At 43.7% G+C, this 12,804-nt stretch overlaps 1 protein-coding gene across 5 annotated transcripts in view; it reads left to right on the forward strand.

Annotated features, from left to right (window-relative positions):
- The window catches only part of PHACTR1 (phosphatase and actin regulator 1), a 386,579-nt gene that overhangs the window by 311,557 nt on the left and 62,218 nt on the right, over positions 1-12,804 (forward strand). The window lies entirely within an intron of this gene.

Below are 12,804 nucleotides of genomic sequence, written 5' to 3' on the forward strand. Positions count from 1 at the left end.
GTTGTTGTTGTTGTTGTTGTTGTTGTGTGCCTTCAAGTAGTTTCTGACTTATGGTGAACCTAAGGCAACACAATCACAGGATTTTCTTGGCAAGTTTCTTCAGAGGGGGTTCACCATTGCCATCCTCTTAGACTAAGAGGCTGTGACTTGCCCAGGATCACCCAGGGGCCTTGTATGGCAATGCTGGGAATCAAACTGTTCTTCAGAGTCAGTCCAACACTCAAACCACTATGCCACACTGCCTTTCACTATTTTATGTAAGGGATACCATTTTACTATGCCACTGTATACAATAGGACTTGAGTAACCACAGATTTTGGCATCCACATGGGGTCCTGGAACCAAACTCCAGTGGATAGCAAGGGCTCACTGTAACTGTTTCTCATCAAGTTTTTTCCTCAAAGGAAGCAAGAAGTAATTTTGGCTATTGATTCCTGCTGCAAGAAAGTTTTCAAAAATGTTGCATTTTTTAAAAGCCTATACAATACATAGTTCAGGACTTATTCTGCACAAAACTCAGACATGGTTGTTTTGTGCAGAAAATAGCCTTTTGAATGCTGGAAACAGTACTTTCTATGCAGAAATATCATTTACAGATGGAGTCCAGAGCTTGGAAAAATGGCTTTTGGATGACAGCTTCCAGATTCGATGCTGGCTGGATGCAAACTGTCCCAGACTCTATTGCCCATTCAGATCCATTCAGACCCCATTTAGTTTAAGAAAAGTTACTGTGTCATCTGTCTCCAGAGTATTACAGAATCCTAAAAGATACTTTAACATCTTGCTTTTGTATATAAATATTAAATTGGTGGTGGCCACTGGTTTGAACTGGTTTGATGTTTTCATAACTGCAATCTCTTGTAATGAAAAGGGTTTCTTGTCATCGTTGCATTATATCAATGAATGGTTTGAGCATCTGTGTGCCTATACTATGAAGCATTAGTCAACGTCTACAGAACATCTGTTTCTTCCTTCTGCCTAAACTGGGCAAGATTTCATTTTCCAAGGTCTTACTACTTCGGCACTTCAAATGTTACACTTCTGTCATAATTAGTCAGTAATTAGCAATTTCCTAAAGTGAAGTACAGTATACTACATTATGTTTCTTTCATCTCAGATTATAAACAAAGGTTGTTAAAGCTTTTTTTCAAGGCAATGAAGAACATATTTGTATCAGCTATATGGTAATATGCGCTATGTGCAATATTTTTTAGAGGACAATCCTTCTGAAGGATTGTCCAAGGATGCACCATTTCAAGAGTGGGAATAATGTGGCCCTCTAGATTTGTGTCTTGTGCTCTCTTATGGCTATTCCGGCAACAGTGAGGTAAAAGATAATGTGTTTTGTCCTGCAAGTCAGTGATTTATGAGCATCTGGTTTATTTTAAATAACTAAACAAGTAGCAATGCTAGCTATTTCTGAGAAGTGGAAAAGTAGCTATTTTGATTCGTGGAAGTTGATCCCTTCCTTTCTGGGCTGACAGTGATTACACAGAGACATCCTGATGCAGCTACTTCCCATGTAAGACCAATCTGTTGATCTAAGGTACCGGTACATTTTACCAAGAAGCTACTTTATTGTGATTATCTTCACTTTCTTCATTGACTTCAAATGCATTCAAATGCTTATTTTGCTAACAGATAGGCTGGCAGTGAGATTGTAAGCCTAGCCAGGTTTCCATTTTTAAAAAGTGACCTGCCCTTTTTGTACTGTCTTCCTTAAATTCCACTCAACTCCTCTAAGGTGTTTTTTTAAAATATGTTTTTACACTGGCATATGGAATAATTTGTGTGTCAATATGTTGCCTATATTTTTCACTAGTACAGATGACAGTGTTGATCTTCACTGCAGAGCCATCTGCTATTTTACATTTTTTATGCTAAAAAATAAATTCAGCAAAGTACATAGAGGTATCCAGGGACACGTGCTTCTTCAAATTGTTTTGGTTTTAATCTCACGAAACATTTCAAGCTCTTTTTTAGCCTTGCTCACAAGTACTCTGGTGGCGCAGTGGTTAAATGCCTGTACTGCAGCCATTCACTCAAAACCACAAGGTTGCGAGTTCAAGACCAGCAAAAGGGCCCAAGCTCGACTCAGGCTTGCATCCTTCTGAGGTCACTAAAATGAGTACCCAGACTGTTGGGGGCAAATTAGTTTACTTGCTAATTAGCTTACTTGCTGTTCACCGCTATGATCTTTGGAATAGCGGTATATAAATAAAACAAATTATTATTATTATTATTATTACTCCTCATGCTTAGATATAGTCAGAATGTGAGTCGTTACTTTTAAAAGTAATTAGGTAGTTACAATAGCAAACCTCTGATAGTAAGCTGCTGTTAAAATCTTTAGAAAGCAATGCTTTCATCATTATGTATAAACAATTCTAGTTATTTTTTAAAACCCTTTAAAAGCTAGAAAGAATTCTAGTTACTTACTTTTTAAAAACTGATGCTTACCAGCCATCGTCTTGTGATACAAAACTGATTTTCCTTCACTGCAACTTAGCTGGCACCTCAACATCTACAGGACAACACACAGCAAGAATACAAACCAGCAATTGAGTATGGGATATTCTTTAACATTTCGTGAGGCCACACCCTCATAGCTTCAAAAATAACTAAAAAGTTACAGTTAGCGCACAAAAGTGAAATTTTCCCTTGTCATGGGGAAAAAAGAAAACATAAGAAGTAATTCACTATTTTTAACTAGTTATTTTAAAGCTCTGGATTGGTGTATGTCCGGTCTAGAAATAGATACTGTGAATGGTGTGTTATATTCCACAGCAGTGTCTTCCACAATATTGGATCATTTTAAAATGCTCCGTCTGAGCAGGGGATCGTTGCTGTCATGCGGCCATACAGAGCATGTGTAGAGTAGAAATGAAAGAGGTTGACCAATAATAGTGGGAATAAAATACAGGTTGAGTCTCCTGTATCTGAAATGCTTGGGAGCAGAAGTACTTTGGATTTCAGAATCTTTATTTTATTTTATTTTATTTGGATTTTGGAATATCTTCATATACACATTGAGATATCTTGCAGGTGGGACCCAAGTCTAAACATGAAGTTCATTTATGTTTCGTATACACTGGTTTTTCTCAAACAGTGCGGTGGTACTCCCGGGGGCAGGGCGTGACATTGGTCAAGGCAAATGTCAGACTTGGAGGCCCTTTTTATGTGTAAACTTTACACATGTGCGTTGAGTTAAATATTGAATGTACTTAAATAAAATGTTCTAATCTGAGTCATTTCCTTATAATATGTTAAAATATGCATATACTTGAATGTGTGAATGAAAATATGCACACTATATAAACAAAATAGGCTTATTCATATATTGTGTTGAAGGGGGGCACGACATCTACATGGAGATGTAAAAGTGGGGTTTACAAGGGTAAAAAGTTTTGAGTACCATTACTATACAACTTCTAAATCTCTAGCCTAGGGGCAATATTATACATAATATTTTAAATAATTTTGTGCATGAAACAACATTTGTGTACACTGACCTATCAGAAAGTGAAGGTGTCACCATCTCAGCCATCCACATGGACAATCTTGGAATATTTCAGGTTTTGGAATTCCAGAGAAGGAAGGCTCAGTCTGAAATGATTTATCACACAACAGCAGCAGGCAATAGGCAGGCTGAATGTACCCCTTTGTGGCTGTTTGTGGGCCCTCATGAGTTGCCACTGGATATCTAGCATTTTTATAGAAAACCAGGCACACAAGGAAGCCTCTCTTTATAGGTTGTGCTTCTCTGCAGAATAGAATTCCTGGCAACCCATCAGAGGCTGTCAGGAGTGTGATTCTACTGAGCATTCCTGTGATACATTTGGCAGCAGTGGCAACTTTGCAAGAGAAAGCGTGCAGCTCCAACTTTCTTTGCAGCACAGCATTGTTCTGAGGATCACAAAGATCTTGGAAAAGTTAATTCTTTGGATTACAGCTCCCAGAACCTTAAACTAGCATGGGCAGTGCCCACACTGGCTGGCTAGCTGGCTGGAGTATTTCAAGGAGTTTCATCCAAAACATAACTTCTTTTCTAACCTCTAGGCTAGAGAATAATCTTTCTCCTCCAAAATTAGAAAGTTTATGAATATTCTTTACAGTCTATAAAGGAACCAATTATTTAATTTCTTATTTTTCTCATGTGCATCCTAAAATAAAACATCTGCTGTTTCTCATTAGAGAATATTTAGTGTGAATAAAGAATACCAGAGAGTTATATGAGGAAAGGATGAAGGAATCAGGTGTTTATATCATTGATTTTATCATTGGTTAAAGGCAGCAACATAAATAGAGCTGGATAACATGTACACTTTGTTCATAATGCAGCCATCTACAGGGCATAGATAAGATGCAACCAACATGCATCCTGTATACCTCACAGAAAGAAAAGATCACATAAGTTTTCTGCTGCACATTTGCCAGTACATTTTATAAACATGTAAGCAGAGTACTAGTTTTTTGTTGTCTTCCTTTCTTTCCCAACTATATCTAGTTCATGTACATGCAGTTCTGTATACCGTATATACTCGACTATAAGTCGACCTCATGTATAAGTTGAGGGCAAGATTTAGGGCCAAAATTATGGATTTTGCTATAACTCGTGGCTAAGTCGGGGGTAAAATTTAGGGGCATATAGCAGCAAATGATCTAAATGATGTAGCAAAGCAAAGCAAGGTCAAAAACTTACAGAATTCCAGCAGATTTTGTGCTTAGTCTTAAGGCTGAATGGATGAGAGAGTAGGGGGAAACAGTTCTTCCAACACAGATTATATTCTTGCTTTTCACCAGGGGATGGTTCCTTCTTTTATATAAGAAGGAGTTAAAATTTTGTGTTCTGTTTTTCTTTTTCCTGTTCTCTGTTACATTTTGTGTTCTCTTTTTCTTTTCTTTTCTTTTTTCTTTTTTCTTTCATTATAACATCCTTGACTGGTTTCACTGTTAGTTAGAATTTTGTCATCTGTTCTCTCTGCCTTCCCCCCACCTAACATTTGCATAGTTGGGAAAACTGGCTTGCTATGCAACCAGATTTTGCTGAAAGGCAATTGTCTGCAAAAAACAAAACAATCCTTACACAGACAACTGCTGAATGTGTTTAGAATCTGGATGCATGGAAAATCTGCTTATCAGACATAGACTGATGTGAAGAAATTAAGCAGTTTGAAACAGCTTGTTTGTATGTATGCTGAATTGTGTTACCATTACTTAAGTTGAATTTGTGGCAGAACTAAATAGGTCAGGCTGCATAGGTTTCTCATGTACAAAGACTATATGTCACATTTTTCTCTCTTCAGCCAAACACGTAACGTGATACCATAACTTGCACCTCACCCCACACCAAAATATGGATGGTACCTCAAAATACATGACATAGTGAAATTGTGTCACCTGCTTCTATAATAACAAAATCCGTGTATGCTCAAGTCCCATTAAATATAATGACATAGCAAAATGGTGTCCCTTATTAAAAAATGGAAAATCAAGGTTTGAAATTTGAAATTTATACTTTTTTTGAACATTTTCAAACCATGGATGCTTGAATCCATTTATAAAAAGTCTGCGTATAAGAAGGGCTGACTGTACTCAACTATGGCCCGTTACAGACGGGCGTAAAGTACGTCCTGGGGACGTACTAGGGTTAGGGAAAGTGTGTGCCTTACGCACAAACCTAACCCTAGTACGTCCCCAGGACGTACAAAATGACGGTGCCATATACACATAGGTGCCGCCATTACGATGTCACAAATGCACCGCCTCCAAACGGGGCGGCGCAGACGTGCCGTCTTTGCGCCGTGAGAGGGCGCATAGAGCGCCCTTTCCATGGCACTAGAAGGCGCTCCGAAACGGAGCTCCTTCCGCGATTTGCGTTGCTGGCGCAGCCTTTAGACGGCTGCACCAGCAACACAAGGCTGAAAGGGGCCAAGTGGCCCCTTTCTATTCCTCCCCGTCGCCGTCGAGTGTCCTTGGGGCATGAAGCCCCAAGGACACCCCTTTCCAGGCCATGGGGAAGCGGCCTTTTGCCGCTTCCCCGCGGCCTGGAAAGCAGCGGATCGGGGCCTCGGAGGCTGCTGCTCTGGCAGCTGAGGCCCTGATCCGGCGGGGAAAGGAGCGCCTACAGGCCGCCCCAAAGGGGCGGTCTGTAACACGCCAATAAGTCAAGAAATTTATGCCCCAAAATCAACTCCAAAATCCTGGGTTGACTTATAGATGGGGCAGTACGGTAAGGAGGAGGGAGCATTTGCTCTCCAAGCCTCTTCCCAGCCCGGTTGCCTTTGGAGGGGGCAGCTGGGCTGGAAAGAAGCAGGAAGAGTGAATGCTCTCTTTCCAAGCCTCTTTCCAGTAGTCAAACTAAATGTCTTTCAGCTCAGGCGATGAAACATATCTGGTTATCATAGCATAGGGTTTGCCTATTTCCATATTTTGAAGAGTGTGCATTGTTTTGTGAAGGTAAATGTGGGCTTAATTTGCAGGTCTCATTGCTGAGACACACATTTTTGAGGAAAACCTGTTGTCTGAGGGGAAATGGATGTATTTCAGAAAAGACATGTTCCCTTTAATTGAGTCTATTTTTGGATTTAGTATGCTTGTCTTATCATTGTTCACTGGATGGTAAACATGAGCTTAATGTGAAAATCTGATGCATGTATTTCTGAAGAAATCTAGTTGTGGGAGGTTAAAAATGGTTTATCATAGAGAATACACATTCCTCTGAATGTCTAAGTGTGTAGTTGTATAGCTTGGGAGTGGGATATCTTTCTTATTCAAAGGTGGGTTCTAGGGGCTGCATGAAGTCCAAAAAATATTGCAATAAGGAAATCATACCACATTTCTTGATATGAAGGCCTTACAATTCAGTCTAAAACAGATCAAAGAAGAAAGTGCAAAGTCAGGCTTACTGCTCAACATAAAAAAATGACCATGGAAGATCTACACAAATGCAGGCTACACAATTAGGAAACTGAAATAGTAAATGAGTTACCTTGAGTCAAACATCGATCAGAACGGGGACTACAGTCAAGAAATAAGAATACTAGGAAAGGGGAGGGCAGCTATGAAAGAATTATAAAAGATCTTAAAATGTAAAAATATACAACTGAGCACAAAAATTAGAATCATACAAGCCATTGTTAAGGAGCCCTGGTGGCGCAGTGGTTAAATGCCTGTACTGCAGCCATTCACTCAAAACCACAAGGTTGCGAGTTCAAGACCAGCAAAAGGGCCCAAGCTCGACTCAGGCTTCCATCCTTCCGAGGTCGCTAAAATGAGTTCCCAGACTGTTGGGGGCAAATTAGCTTACTTGCTAATTAGCTTACTTGCTGTTCACCGCTATGATCTTTGGAATAGCGGTATATAAATAAAAAAAAACAAAAAAAATTGTTTTCCCTATTACCATGTACAGTTGCGAGAGCTGGAAAGAGAGGAAAGCAGATAAGAGGAAAATCCATTCATTTGAGATGTGGTGCTGGAGAAGAGTGCTGAGGATACCACCATGGATAGCCAAAAAGATAAACAAATGGGTCCTAGAACAGATGAAGTCTGAAAGCTCCTTGGAAGCCAAGATGATAAAGTTGTTGTTGTTGTTGTTTTTATACCGCCCTTCCAAAGATCAGGGCGGTTAACAGCATGATAAAAACAATACAATAAACAAAGCATACATACAAATACAATAAAAACAGAATAAAAACCCCGTAGCCAGTCTCCTTGCCATTAAAGAGGAAGGGAGGCCTATTAGGACTTTAATCGGGGAATGCTGCATGGAAAAGGAAGGTTTTTAAATCCCTTCTAAATTGGGCCAGGGAGGTGGCCGAGCGGAGCTCTGTGGGCAGCGTGTTCCAAAGGGCCGGGGCGGCGATGGAAAATGACTTCCTCGTAGTGGAGGTAAGCCTAGCCCCTGGAACCCTAGAGTAGTTGCTGCCCAGATGTTCTGAGGGTGCGGGACGGAATGTATGGGGAGAGGCGGTCCTTCAGGTATCCTGGGCCCAAGCCATTTAGGGCTTTATAGGTAATCACCAACACCTTATATTGTGCCCGGAAGCGAATAGGCAGTCAATGCAGATCTTTTAGCACCGGTGTAATATGGCTGGCCCTGGAAGTACCAGTGACCAGCCTGGCTGCCATATTCTGTACCAATTGTAGCTTCCGGGTTTGGTATAAGGGTTGCCCCATGTAGAGTGCGTTGCAGAAGTCCAATCTCGAGGTTACCAGAGCGTGTACCACAGTTTCAAGGTCCCTCTGGGCCAGGTATGGGCGCAGCTGGCGAATAAGCCGAAGCTGATAACAGGCGTTCTTGACCGTCGCATTCACCTGAGCAGTCAGGTGAAGCGACGAGTCAAGAAGCACCCCCAGACTGCGCACAGAGTCCTTCACAGGAAGCGTGACCCCGTTCAGGACAGGTGGAACCACCGCCATTCCTGGACCAGGGGAACCTATCACAAGTACCTCCGTTTTCTCTGGATTCAATTTGAGTCGGTTTTCCCTCATCCAGCCCATTACTGACTCCAGGCACGCCACGAGAGGAGAGACGCCATCCTCGGTCACTGCATCAGTCGGAGACATAGAGAAAATGATTTGGGTGTCATCAGCGTACTGATAACCCCGCGCCCCATGTCTCCGGATGATCTCTCCCAGCGGTTTCATGTAAATGTTAAATAGCATGGGAGACAGAATGGCTCCTTGAGGGACCCCAGTTTTAAGGGCCCGCTCATCGGAGCACACGTCTCCCAGCTGCACCATCTGGGACCTCCCAGAGAGGTAGGACCGGAACCACTGGAGCGCAGTGCCCCCGATTCCCACCTCTGCCAGGCGCCTCAGAAGGATACCATGGTCTATGGTATCGAAAGCCGCTGAGATGTCCAAGAGCACCAACAGGGACACGCTTCCCCTGTCGATGCCCAGACGGAGATCATCGACCAAGGCGACCATGGCCGTCTCAACCCCGTAGCTCGCCCGGAAGACAATTTGAAATGGGTCAAGATAATCCGTTTCATCCAAGACCGCCTGAAGCTGGATTGCAACCGCCCTCTCGATCACCTTCCCCAAAAATGGCAGCAGCGAAACTGGCCGATAATTATTATGTACCAGGGGGTCGAGGGAGGGCTTTTTTAATAAAGGTTTTACAATGGCCAATTTTAGATCAGATGGAAATTGCCCTTCCCTCAAAGATGTATTAATAATCCAGCATAACAATAAAGTTACTGCCGGTCCCCCCTGAGCCGCTAGCCATGAGGGACAGGGATCGAGAGAGCAGGTTGTCTTCTGAACACTTCCGAGGATCTTGTCCACATCATCGGTACTTACCAACTCAAACCGATCCAGTTTAAAGGAGTCCATGGAGGCTCTGGACGCCTCTACCCTAGGTTCTGCACGAATGTCGGCGTTAAGACCTTCGCTTATCCAAGAGGTTTTATCTGCGAAGAAGTTATTAAATTGGTCACAGCAGGCCTTAGAAGGTTCAAGGATCTGGTTCGGGGCGGGAGGGAGGGAGCTGAGTCAGCTCCCTGACCACCCTGAACAACTCTGCTGGACGCGACTCCGCGGACGCAACACGAGCACCATAGAACGAGTTCTTAGCTGCTCGTATCACCTCTCCGTAGTCCTCTAACAGTTGGTCTAGGAGAGCCTTGTCGTGTAAGCGAAGGTGTTTCCGCCAACGGCACTCTAGCCATCGCAGTTCCCGCTTCCTTGCCCGGAGATCTTCCGTATACCAGGGCTTACGCTTGAAAGCGGGCCTGAGAGGGCGCTTGGGAGCGATACTGTGTATAGCCCTAGAGAGGCTGGTATTCCAAATACCGGTCAGGGCATCAACAGAGTCGCTGTCACTTCCAACCATGTAACCCTCTAAAGCTTCCTGGAACCTTTTGGGTTCCATCAGCCTTTGAGGGTGGACCATCCTAATAGGTCCACCACCCCCGGGGGGGATCTGGGTAGAGACCTTGATCTTTGCCTCCACCAGGAAGTGATCCGTCCATGACAGGGGGGAAATATTAGTTATTTCCGCCCACAGATTTTCTGCATCCGAACAGAACACCAAATCAAGAGTATTACCCGCAAAATGCGTAGGACCCAAAATCAGCTGGGACAGGCCCATGACCGCCATGGTATCCATGAATTCCCGAGCCACACCGGGTGGAACATAGCTGGCCGTGAGGGAGATGTTGAAGTCACCCAGGACAAGTAGCCTGGGCGTCTCCAGCATCAGCTCAGCGACCAGCTGTGTCAGCTCGTTAAGGGAGTCCGTTAGTGCACGGGGTGGCCGATACACTAACAGAATCCCTAGACTGTCCCTAGCCTTTAGGGTCAGGTAAATACACTCGATATAGGACGTCTGTCGGATGTGGTTCCTGGTGAGGGACAAGGTGTTTCTATATATCAAGGCCACACACACACCCGCCCACCTAACCCACTATAGACTGTTATCTTTCTGTCACTGAAGGAGAGCAATGACACTTGCTTGTAGCAGGCACTGTCACCACAGGATTGAAAAGCAAAGTATGTGTTACCTCTACTATGGAGGCCTGTTCTGATGTTAGGCGCGTTACAGACCACCCAAAGCGGGCGGTCTCGCGCCGCTGCCGGTTGCTGCATCCGGGAACCACAGCAGCCAAACCACGTGGTTCCCGGGCACAGCAAGAAAGAAGCGCCAAAATGATGCTTCTTCCTGCGTCCCGGAAGGGGCGCACAAGGCGTGAGGAGCACACTCGCGGCGCCACTTCTGGCACATGACGTCTGGACGCTGCATGTCCATGATGTCAAATGGCGGCGGCGCCATTTTGATGTATTCGTTACGCGCGAGGGGCAAGGCGCGTCAGGAAGGTCCGCCCCTCGCGCGTAACGACGGCGCCTCCTTGGCCCATCTGTAACACGCCTTAGTGTCCTTTTTGCTTCTCCAGAGTTATCAGGATTCTAGCAGAGAGGGTGGGGATGCTTTAATTCTTTCTCCTTTGTGTTCAGATCTCCTGTACTTATCTTCTATAGTTTTGACCACCCATTGAACACTATCCTGGGTACCAGAGGGGGCTGCTATACTGCAGAATTAATGTAGTTTGATACTGCTTTAACTGCCATGGCTCCATTCTATGGAATCCTGAGATTTGTAGTTTGTTGGGGCACCAGAAAGGTTAGATATCTCACAAAACTACAAATCCCAGAATTCTATAACATTGAACCATGGCCGTTAAAATGGTGTCAAACCGCATTAATTCTGCAACACGGATGCAGCCAGAGAGAGAAAGTTTAGCAAATGATACTTGGTTTGGTAGAGGTAGCGATTCTAAGTAAACACAAAGGATGCTTCTTAAAAAGAAAAGTATTGATTTGTTGCCAACGTAACGAGAGAACCATTTGTGACACGCTCTGGGGTTATGCCTAGAAAAACATAGCTGTGCCACAGGGAAACCTCAGAAGTGTGTGTTGTGAGCAGTTAATCATCAAGATCAACCCATCTCCTATTTATATTCTTCACAGTTTAGCTCAGTTAACAGCCTGTATGTGCAACTCCCAAGAAGATTTCGCTTTTTAAATTGCTGTCTTGCTCTTTCCTCATTTCCTCTGAGGAGAATGTGCCTTGGCTCTTCAGTGCATCTTGTTTTCCCAATTAGAGCAGAATGTGTCTAAAAGCTAATGTCCCACAAACACCACTCACTCTCTTTCTCTTTCCAGTGCCTGAAATTGCCTACAACTCTTCCGTACTGGTCCCATTTCATACGAAGGACCAACAAAGGAAGGAGGGAGAGAACTTGCCATAAAGGAGTAGGGCTAGCAACTATTTTACGGGTGGGTGACTTCTTTGTCAGCAGGAACATCCAAATAGTGTGAACTCTTTAGTCAAATTATAACCCCACCTTTACTTGCAGGGTGAAACAGTAGGGGCCACACTTCAGAATCCTAATACCTACAGTTAATTTCTTAGCTATGTGGGTAAGCTCCTTCTTAGAAAATCATCTGCTTCCCCATAGCAAGATGATCGTACAGTATTCTCAAGTAACAGATACCTTAGCTACATCCCTTTTGATCTGCGTAAGGCATTCTGGTTCAAAGAATTGCAGCCGGATTGTTAACTGTATCTGGCAGCAGGTAGTATACAACTCCCTTGTTACAACAGCTCTACTGGCTGCTGGCCCATTTCCAGACACAAAATGCTGGTTATGATCTATATAAAACCTTACATGGCTTAGATTCAGGTTATCTGACTGTCTGTAGCCTGGCCAGGATACTCCAGGAACAACCCGGAGTATGCTGGCTCTGGAGCTTCCCCAACCTCTCTGCATTATCTGAGGCCCTCCATTGTGCTGCTGGGCAGCTGTTAGCATGTGCATCCTGCTGTGCCACCTGACATGGCTGCCACATGCGTGTCACTTGCTCTGAGGTCAGAATGAGCTGGCCAGCCTCAATAACATGGTGTGGAACCTCATTCTGACCTCAGAGCAAATGATGGGTGGCACAGAGGGACACATTTTGAACAGTTACCCAGCATTACAAAATATGGCTTTGGATATTCCAGAAAGATCCTGAGCAACTAGTGACTTTTTTTACTCCATTATGAAGGGATTGGTGTTGAATAGGCTGGATGTTGGCCAAACTATTCATGCACTCAGGGATTGGTCCCTGCGTCATATGGACTCCCTGTTGAGAGAGGGGGAGGCCATTTTATTTAATCCTATTTAATTTCTAGCATTGCTTAAAACTTCAGTTGAGCATTTACAGTGGGTACTTGGTATTCAGTTCCAGGACCCCCCCATGGATACAGAAATCCATGGATGCTCAAGTCCCATTAAATACATTGGCAAAGTAAAA

This window comes from Sceloporus undulatus, chromosome 4, assembly GCF_019175285.1.
Source record: "Sceloporus undulatus isolate JIND9_A2432 ecotype Alabama chromosome 4, SceUnd_v1.1, whole genome shotgun sequence".
Classification (NCBI taxonomy): domain Eukaryota; kingdom Metazoa; phylum Chordata; class Lepidosauria; order Squamata; family Phrynosomatidae; genus Sceloporus; species Sceloporus undulatus.